We start from the raw sequence: 10,615 nt of genomic DNA, 5'->3' as shown, positions 1-10,615 counted from the left end.
TGAGACATGGTTAACCGGTTTAAGTCGGACCCTGAGGTCGGATGGCAAGAGGCAGGGTTTTGAGGCTGACTGCCGTGCGATTCGTCTCCGGTAACGCTTTTAATTGAAAATGGTTGGAGACCGGTTAGAGACCAAGTCGGATTCTAAGTTGCACGACAGGATTGTAAGTTGTGCGATTAGGCTTATAGGGGCACTGACATTAGGAGACAGTGAATAGTCTTGATACATATTCCCTTTCATTAAATAATCTCTAATATTGAAAATTGTTTTAAAAGATACATGATGATCATCTAAAATATATTGAAAAACAGGAATGCATCGAGACCTATAAACCTTGGCAAATACATAGATGTTATAAAGACTTGAGGGAGATTATTTAATATTGCAAAGAGTCTATATAATACTGTCAGACTACACTTTGAATTTTGAATCCTGGATAATGGTGAAGGGTCCTTATGAGCTACTTTTCGTCTTGAAATGGCGCTGTTCAAAGTAAGTGTTGCATATTGGCTCAGATCAGGAAGGCCCATGCTTAACCCAGGGAGCTCCCGCCCGCTGCGCGAACGGGAGCCCAGGGGCTTACCGTGTATTTTACCGTACTCACGGGACTAGGGTGATTTATGGTCTAAATATTTCTCCAAATGAATTGTGAAAACAGAAATTATGCACTTACCACGATTATATGGATGAAGGTCTAACGAGTGGCAGTTTCCTGACATCTGGGCACAGACTGGAACCTCAAAAAACGTAAAGTTCTCTCCTTCTACCGCCGTCTCGATCGGCCATTTTTGTTATGAATTGTAACAAAATGGCCGATCGAGACTGGGGTAGAAGGAGAGAACTTTTCGTTTTTTTGAGGTTCCAGTTTGTGCCCAGATGTCAGGAAACTGCCACTCGTTAGACCTTCATCCATATAATCGTGGTAAGTGCATAATTTCTGTTTTCACAATTCATTTGGAGAAATATTTAGACCATAAATCACCCTAGTCCCATGAGTATGGTAAAATACACCGTAAGCCCCAGGGAGCTCCCTGGGTTAGCCCATGCTAAGACATTACCATCTACAGGTAAACAATACAAGTAAACGAGTGAAGTGAAAAATCTGTTCTTACTCTGAAATAATATGGATCTACATGGGTTTAAAAACTTACGCAGAGTTTGTCTTATCATACAGAAAATATTTAACTCGTTCTGCACCAGAGAAACTTGTACACTCACTCATCTCCTCACGTCTTGATTTCGGTAACAGTCTTCTCTTTAATATACCTAACTCTAAAATCACCCGACTTCAAAAACTTCAGAATTCAGCAGCTCGCATTGTTTCTCTGTCAAATAAACATGAACACATCACTCCTGTTCTTAAAGGCATCCATTGGTTACCCATAAAGTATCGCATAGTTTTCAAAACTCTTCTTTTATCATATCATCAATGGATCCGAACCCGATTACAACAAGTCTCTTATATACCACTATCAACCTGTACGCACACTGCGATCATCCCAATCTAGTCTCTTATAGGAACACATTAAGAAACGCCATATTAGTCAAGGCTAGGAAAGGCATAACTTTTTTTCATAAATTTATATACAATATCTTTTTATGGTTTCTTGTCAATTCGAGGGTGCTGATTCCGAATCTGAATGATGCCAGTCGTGTAACCTTGAGTATGATCCGCAAAATGGCAAAATCTAATATGGCCGCCAAAATATGCAAATCACCCATGAACATCTTAAAATTGCCCACACATTGGCTATAGAATAAGTGCAATTGTGTTGCAGGAGTGAAGTACTTTCGAAAAAGAAAATTATTTTCGACAAAATATTTATTTTCTTGATATTCAAAATGGCCGCCAAAGGCCCTAATATATTATGTACAATATGAATGGAGAAAATTAATTTTCACAAAAGTGAACACTAAAATGCAAGTAATTGTGATCTACAGTATGAGTAGAGTAATGCCTAAAAACATGATTGCTAACGAAATATATCATTTGTTATGTCATGTATATGATAAAATATTTGTATATTCAAAATGACCTCTAAACGCCCTAACACTATTGTGAATGGGGACAAAAAAATCAGTGAGTACTGAAATGCATTTTATTAAGATAAACGAGTGGAATACTGACTAAAACATATTGTTAACGAAATTTATTATTCAGTATGATATGTATGTGATAAATCCTGCATTGTTATGTTTAGAATGGCCGCCAAAAGCCCAAACAGTATCATACAATGTGAGAAAGGACAAAAAAAATCACAAGAGTGAGCACTAAAATGCATGTATTTGTGGTAAATAGTATATGTATATATATTAATGAAATATGTCATTCATGTTGGCTTATTATAATCACTCGGGTCGCGTTCGCGTTCGAAATCACTCGGGTCGCGTTCGAAATCACTCGGGTTTTGGATTTTTGGCGATTTTTTTTTATTTCGATGCGATTTTTTTTCTAACGGTGTCTTCAATGGGACAAACACGCTGGGCAAATAAAATGAAATTGAAATTCTAGTTTCGTTTTCAGCCAGCAAATGCCTTAAATAAAATGCATCATCTTAAAGGCGCAAGTGCAATTAAAATGTAATAGAAGTCGCAAGCACGCGCGATGATTCGGAACATATTATTAAAATGCTGTGGGGAGGTAACGTTTTCAAATCAATTTATTACTATCTTCAGAAATTAACTTTTGATAACCAAGAACAAATATAAAAGAAGCGGGGTCCGCTATCACCACGAGGTTGAAGAGAAGTGTCTATCATCATAAAGGAGGTAAGAGAGTAGTGCAGTGATGTCCGTCGATAATACGACCTTTAAAATTTCACGGCGGCGTCCGCTATCACCACGAGGTTGAAGAGAAGATATCTATCCTCGTAAACATCGTCAGAGATAATACTGCGTCCTTCTCCCTGATTAATGCGACCTCTAAATAGCTAGCACCTCAAAAAAATCTTATGTATATATGTTCTGAACGATCACGCACTGTAACTAGATCTACGCCGATATTTTATATCCGATTTTTCCTTCAAGGGGCATGATCGAAGATTGGCAGGTGATCGCGCCGATTGTGGTAAAATCGGGTAAAATCGGGAGCCGATTTTTAAATCGGTTAATTAGAACAGGTACAATTACGATTTTAAAATTTAAAATTAATTTTAAATCGATTTCCAAAATCAATTTCAAAATCGATCTAAGATCAATTTTAGATCAGTTTTAGTATTAGTTTTTAAAAGCCCATTCACATTTTTACTGATGCTGACGAAAAGTTAGTTTGGTTGTCAGAGCGTTATTTGTCCTGCGTCTAAATAACTATGTCCGATCGAAGGACCGTTTTAATTTCGGAAAGGTAGGAGAGACAGAGAGAGAGACTGATCCCCGTTCAGCTCAACGTATACGTTTGGCACGCGAGCACAAAGAAGATCAATTAAGCACATCACCTAATGCAATGTTTCGAGAATTTAGGTAGGAAATTTTTTAGGTCTCCAGTTACTCTCCAGTTACTTAAAACATGATATGGCCATTTTATCTATAAAATAAGACAAATTTTATGAGAAATGGACAATAGTTAAGAGCAGAATTTTAAAACGCCTATCGGAAAGATCGTCCTCAAAGCTCATTACGTATTAGACAGCTGGCAGCCGTCTGTTTCGAGTTTTTTAACATTTTTATTTCTCCTCGTACACAGACGGCTCGCTATGGTGCAACCATCATGACGGGGTTAACAATGCAAAATCCCACAGACGGCGCTCATCGATTTTTGTCTTTATTTCATAAAAATATATGGAAAGAACTGTATCAAATAAATATTATTATTCCGTTTTGTCCTAAAATGCACCAAAAAAAGAGAAAATAAACTTAAAAGGGGAAAAACAGTAACTAATTGCTTCGGCTGTCGCGCAACTTCACTTCCCCGTTTTATTGGAACTTAATGCATAAACATATGGCCATTGAGTCCCTGTACAGATCGAGCTAGAACTTTGGTCTCTGTATTGGTGAGTGGAGCTAATGGAGTTCAGCGGAACAACGAACATTACAGACTGGAGACCGAAGCTTTTGGTCTAATTACGTATATATGCATTAAACCACGGATGGCTGGCTATGCATACCGCTGAATAAAATACTTTCGGACGAGCTGCAGACTGACTGGCACTGTAACGTGGGATCTAACTCGGCTGGACTCACGTTACCTTGCTCCATGCTACCGATGCACGCCGTGTCCGACCGTGGCCGGGTCCCGCCTTGGGGCCATTGCATGCAGGCATACATGTCCGTACATGGGAATGACGATGTAATATCGATGTGGCAGATATGGCAAGTTCCGACTCGGAGTCCTCGTATAAAAACAGTAGAAGTCTGGATGTATTCTAGGATAGTTGAGCCACATGGCTGATTTGCTTGTTTGTTATGTTAAGCAGTAGGCGAGTGCCTTTTATTTAAGGCACTTGCCGGCTTAAAACGAAACTAGAATTTGAATTTCATTTTATTTTCCCAGCGTGTTTGTCCCATTGAAAACACCGTTAGAAAAAAAAATCGCATCGAAATAAAAAAAATCGCTAAAAATCCAAAACCCGAGTGATTTCGAACGCGACCCGAGTGATTTCGAACGCGAACGCGACCCGAGTGATTATAACAAGCCTTCATGTTTGTATTAAATGCTGTATTTTGACTTTTAAATGGCCGCCATAGACATATAGAATGTATTATTTACAATCGAACTGGGAAACCGTTTTCACAGGAGTTACCACCATAAAATGCATATAATTGTGATCTATGAGTAAAACATTGTCTGAAAACATAATTCATAACAAGATATATATCTATTTATATCATTTCTTCGGTGATAAACACTGTATTTTGAAAGTCAAAATTGCCGCTGCAGGCCCTAACGGTTTTATTTAGTTCATAAATGCTATATTTCGAAATTCAAAAATAATAATTAATGAAAAATATTTTGTCCAAAATCATTTTTTCAGAGGGCATTTCACTCCTGCAACACAACTATGCATTTTATGGTCAATGTGTGGACAATTTTATGATTTTCATGAGTAATTTGCACATTTTGGCGGTCATTTAGGACTTTGCCATTTTGCGAAAAATGCTCAAGGTTACACGAGTGGCATCATTCAGATTCGTAATCAGCACCCTCGAATTGACCAGAAACCAACGAATGGTATATGAAAAAACAAGGTTTAGTCAATCTTCTATGGGGCCTATCCTGGAATATAGCCTATAATTAGTGGGGAAATTTGATTATAGCCGTCCCGAAGATGGCGCAATATCAATATGTTTTCTTATTTTCATTGATGATAATACCTATGGGGCGTTGCAAGAAACTTGCTATCAATTGCAAGTCTATTTTCGGTGCCTAAATCAATTGTATGTCTTCCAATCAATTGTAAATTTGTGATTGATTGCAGGTCTGCTTCTTGCAAGAAGGAGTGCAATCTGATTCGCTACAGCTAAATTGATGCATCAATTATTGTACAATTGCAACAGAATATTTGCGATTGATTGCAAATTTTTTCTTGCAACACCCCCTAGTCGAGTCACACCCTGCTTACAAGTTGGTCTTTTCAAAAGAACACATACAGTATATCCCCTACTATTCTCTTACCTCATTTGTCGCTCTCTATCTGTCTGATTGTCTGCCCCCCCCTCTCTCTCTCTCTCTCTCTCCCTCTCTATCTATCTATCTCTTTTTCTCTCTTTCCCTCTCTTTCTATAACTCTACCCCTCCCCTACCCTCTATCTCCCCACCACCTCCTCATCCTTCTATCATTTCTTTTTCGAAAAATAGTTCGCCTGTCATGCGTGTATATTAGTCGCACCCACGAGAAGTTAATAAAAAGCAATACTATAAGGAACATTATACAAAAGTGAGTAGTTGTTCAAATAGATATCAAATCGGAGGATAGATCAATTCAACAATGCTTATTACTGTTCTTCCTTTAGCAGTGAAAAAACAACGTGCACAAAATAAAACTGCACCATAATAATAATATGAACATTTGTAATGCGCCGGTATCCATCATAAAAAGATGCTCATGGCGCAATAAAGAAAAGTTTTTAACATAAACATTTAATGTATATATACATACATTTACAAATATAATTCATACATAGTACATACATATATAATACATACATGTACAAAAATCCAATTTTTGTACTATAATTGCGGTCTCTGCTTAATTTTGTTAAAAGAGTTTCATTTGACAATAAATCCCTCCATATATTGATGCCACTTGAAGCATTTATTTCCGTTATCCTTCAAGATTTGCATCAAGTTATCACGGTTCTACTTTATAAATCGGTATTGATCTTTTGAGATATGCTACAGTCACGCGGCAAAACCGACTCCAGAACGATCACAGCTATTCTGCTATTTCAAATGGAATATCATCTGTCGAAAAAGATTCGGGATCCTTTGTGAGACTGTACATTAGTAAGCACTATTAAACGATATTTAACACCTGCACAAGCTTATCCGAGAGGATATCGAAACATCTGCCACGATCTGACGATGTAAGCACCGTAAGATACGGTGGGAAAGGATGATTCCAGCAAACGAAAACAAATTATTGCTTTTTCCATCGTACTTTTGTAGTTCCCGTTGCCGATTTTGATTCAAATTAATTTTGATTTCAGTAGAAGTTAGATCGAGAAATGTAGGTAATTGCTTTGCAGCATCTTCTATTCTTGACTTTATTGAGATTGATATTTTGACATAGATGACTTGTCATAGAAATTTAAGAGATTTATTGACTAAGTGTGCTTCAAAGCCTTACAAGACTTTCTGCCTTCGAGTTATGTGCTCAACATTAATACTTGTGAAAGGTATAATGTTTTGAACTGACGGAGCAGTTTGTAAGTTACATTATTGGCTGTGGACCAGGGGCCCGTTTCATAAAGCTTTACAACTGTTGTAACTTTGCCATTATGGTAACTACCATGGCAACCTTGATTCTGATTGGCTGCTGAGCCCTGATACCATGGTAGTTGCCATAATGGCAAAGTTACAACAGTTGCGAGTCCTTTATGAAACGGGCCCCAGGGCCCCGTCTTACAAAGAGTTGCGATTGATCTGATCACTGGCGTAAATCCCGGGGGGGATGGGGGGGATATATCCCCCCCATTTTTCGAGGAGGGGGGGGGGATGGCCTGTACAAACATCCCCCCCACTTTTTACGAAAGAAATGAAAAAAAAAATCACAAGAGATAATTGCTTTATTGGTGAAAATTCTTCCAAAAAATACCGCTTAACAAAGAAAATAATATTATTGAATCATAAAATGCAAATAAAGAGCCAGTTCACCATTTCCAAACGAAATACTTCCAATTCATCAATGTTGGGGTATTTGGGAAGGGATTAAGATGGAATGTCAAATTTTTTTAAATGTAATCTCTAATAAACTATTAAACCATCATGGGTTAAAAAAAGATAATAATATTGGAGGGGTATTTGCCATATGGACATACAGTGGCGTAACTACGGGGGACATGGGGGGCACATCCCCCCCCCCCCATCGGCTGACCAAAAAAAAAACGGGGAAAGGGGGAAAAGGAGAAAAGAGGGAGAAAGGAAGAGAAACGTAGTGGGAAAGAAGAAAATATTATTCATTATAATGTTATATTATATTATAATTATGTTAAGTTACATTACATAAGAAACATTTTTATCATAACTTTATGAAACATAATTTGCCCAGGGCCTACGTCTCAATTGTTCCTGGTGCTCGCATTGTCTGTTTAACGAGATATATAATCCTGTTGTACCAAAACTTCCCGTTTTCAAGTCAATATAAACCAAATATATTTCCTAGCACTTGAGTTATCATTATTTTATGTAGTGACATATGCTTTTTTTCATGACTCAAAAGTGATTGTCCCATGTTAAGGTCTTTGTATATATGAAACATTTCCTGTCCGTGATTACGTTCGCAGTTTTCATGGATTGGTGAGATATGTCTGCTCTTCATGAATTCCTAAAATCAGTCCTTAAAATGTCCCTTCTTCTGATCTGAATATCAAAAATTTTCAGCTCGCGCTTCGCGCTCGCATCATTTGGTTAATGAAATACGTATGGTCCTGGTTAATTCCTACAAAGAAAACTTAGAATGCCCCACTTCAGGTCTGAATTATCTAGGTTTTCAGCTCGCGCTTCGCGCTCGCATTGTTAAGCGAGACAGGTACCTATCATGATTACACAAATTTCATTATAATGTCCCTTTTTAGGTGTGAATATAAAAAAAATTCAGCTCGCGCTTCGCGCTCGCATTATTTGATGAGATGAGTGAGATACATATCCGTTTAATGACATTGTCCTTAAAATGTCACTATTAGGTCACTCACTCAGTCATTCTAAATTTTGCTGGTGCCCCCCCCCCCCCCATGCCGTGACCCACGGTACGCCACTGTGGACATATCAATGACAATTCCTTGCATATCTAAAAACATGATTGCAAAAAAATGCCAAAATATTTCAGTCATCCCCCCCACCCATCAACACGGATTTACGCCAGTGGATCTGATCAACCTCAACTATGGAAAGCCAGCAACGCCAACATCTAAAATGCATGTTTGTTCAAAATATTTTCTAGATATGATTTATATTACATAAAATCATTGTCTTCTTAATAATATTTAACCGGTGTGTTGGCTCAGTTGGTAGAGCGTCCGTCTCACAACCGGGAGGTCGGGGGTTCAAACCCCGGCCGCGTCAGACCAAAAGACGTTAAAAGATGGGAGTTGCTGCTACCCTGTTTGGCGTTCAACGATTATTAAGGGATAGAGCCTCGTCGATCTGGCGCTGCACAGCGGCTGCCGGGCCCACAATCAATTGGGCAAAGCAAATTTTCGGAGTATTTCATTTCATGTCTATTTCGAACAATAAAATATGGATTTTCACTTTTCACTTTTTTCAATAATGTGTGTTCGTCTTTGGTTACAAAGGACATTGCGCAAATTTCATGTAGAAAAAATTATGACACTGATGGATTTCCATAGAGTTACGATTGATTGGATCAATTGTAACTCTTTGTAAGACGGGGCCCTAAAAATAAGAAAAGTGCCCCCCCCCCCCACACACACACTTTCGGCTTCGTTCGCCCCCCCCCCCATCCCTATCAAATTCGTTCCTCAGCCCCCCCCCCCCAAAAAAAAAAAAAAAAAAGTGTCTATCCTGATAACTCACATACAACTATAATGTGAATTTATATTGTTTGTGTATGTTTTGGTAGATTTCTTAATTATCACTTACACAAAAATGTTCATTTTCGCACATGTACATTCGTTTATGATACAAAAGCTATTTGTCTCTTGCTTTTCCCCTCGGTTCTTGTCTAACTTCTCTTTACTTGGAAAGTGTTGCAAAAAATCAACATTTGAATGATTAGCACCCGATGTGGACTGACGTGCCACGTAATTAGTGTCGTCAGCAATTATCATTTTAATGATTATCAGGAAGTAATCAACCCGCCATTGCAGTTTTAAACATTGTACAAGGACGCGCGCATCCATTCTCTCTTGGGTAAAATTCTTAATGAAAAGTGGAATGAGGAAACGCTTTTTAGCAACGCGGCGAAAGATCAAAGGCGTGAGTAATTTTGATGTTCGAGCTTGTGCATGATGATGGAAGAAAAACATAATAAGAGTATGATATTAGGTTATGCACATAACCTTGGTTCATCATGAACTGTTATTATTTGCTGAATAGCGCAGTAAAAAGTATAATGATAAGGGGAAATGAACATAAATGAACATAACGATCTTTTATAAAGTTCCCCTTTATGCCTACAATGAATTATAGTAGGCCCTACAGATCTAAGTTCAGAGACCGAGCTAACACTGAAAAGGGTTTCATGAACATCCACACTGCCAAAGATTAGTTTTAAATCTAACACGAGTGTTTATACAGAGGAATAACCCAAGCAAATTAAGTGTTAAGTTAATGTGGGTTCGATTTTTTTGGATGCTTAATGACATTAAAAATTAAAACAAGAATAAGGCCCAGACCAATAAATTTGCACATACTTTCGTCGTGTTGCCAAAATTAGCCAGCTGCCTCAGTCAGGCAAGCGTTTTCGTTAAAAAACTTGTTTTAAAAGCGCACTTAAAAGATGTTGGAATGACCCCCTCCCATGCACACATACAACATAATTATACTCCCCTTCTCCCCCTCTCTCCCCTCTCTTTGTCTTTCTCTCCCCTTCCTTCTCTCGCACTCTCACACATACACACACACACTCTCTCTCTCTCTCTCTCTCTCTCTCTCTCTCATCCCCATCACATGTATATATGGGTTATTGATGTGGGCTCCACAAGAAGATGGACTGAGTAGCTAAAATATACCATCTTTGACACGTGCTTATGCATTTCCACAACCTCGACCTTTATTATTGTCGCCTCTAATATTTCATTGAATACCAAATTCAAAAATTTTGGTTAAAACAAAGAAACTTTTGTTGCAAGGTAAACTAATATAAATAAAGAATTAAATTCACTGATTTGATCAAAATAAAAACTTCTGTTGCATGTTAAGAGTCATCATTGGAGTCTTACCTTAAAACAGGACCTAAAAAGGCGGTAAGAGACAAGAGAATACAGACAGTTACGTGAC

This window comes from Lytechinus pictus, chromosome 5 (assembly GCF_037042905.1).
Source record: "Lytechinus pictus isolate F3 Inbred chromosome 5, Lp3.0, whole genome shotgun sequence".
Lineage (NCBI taxonomy): Eukaryota > Metazoa > Echinodermata > Echinoidea > Temnopleuroida > Toxopneustidae > Lytechinus > Lytechinus pictus.
This window is presented reverse-complemented; position numbering follows the sequence as displayed.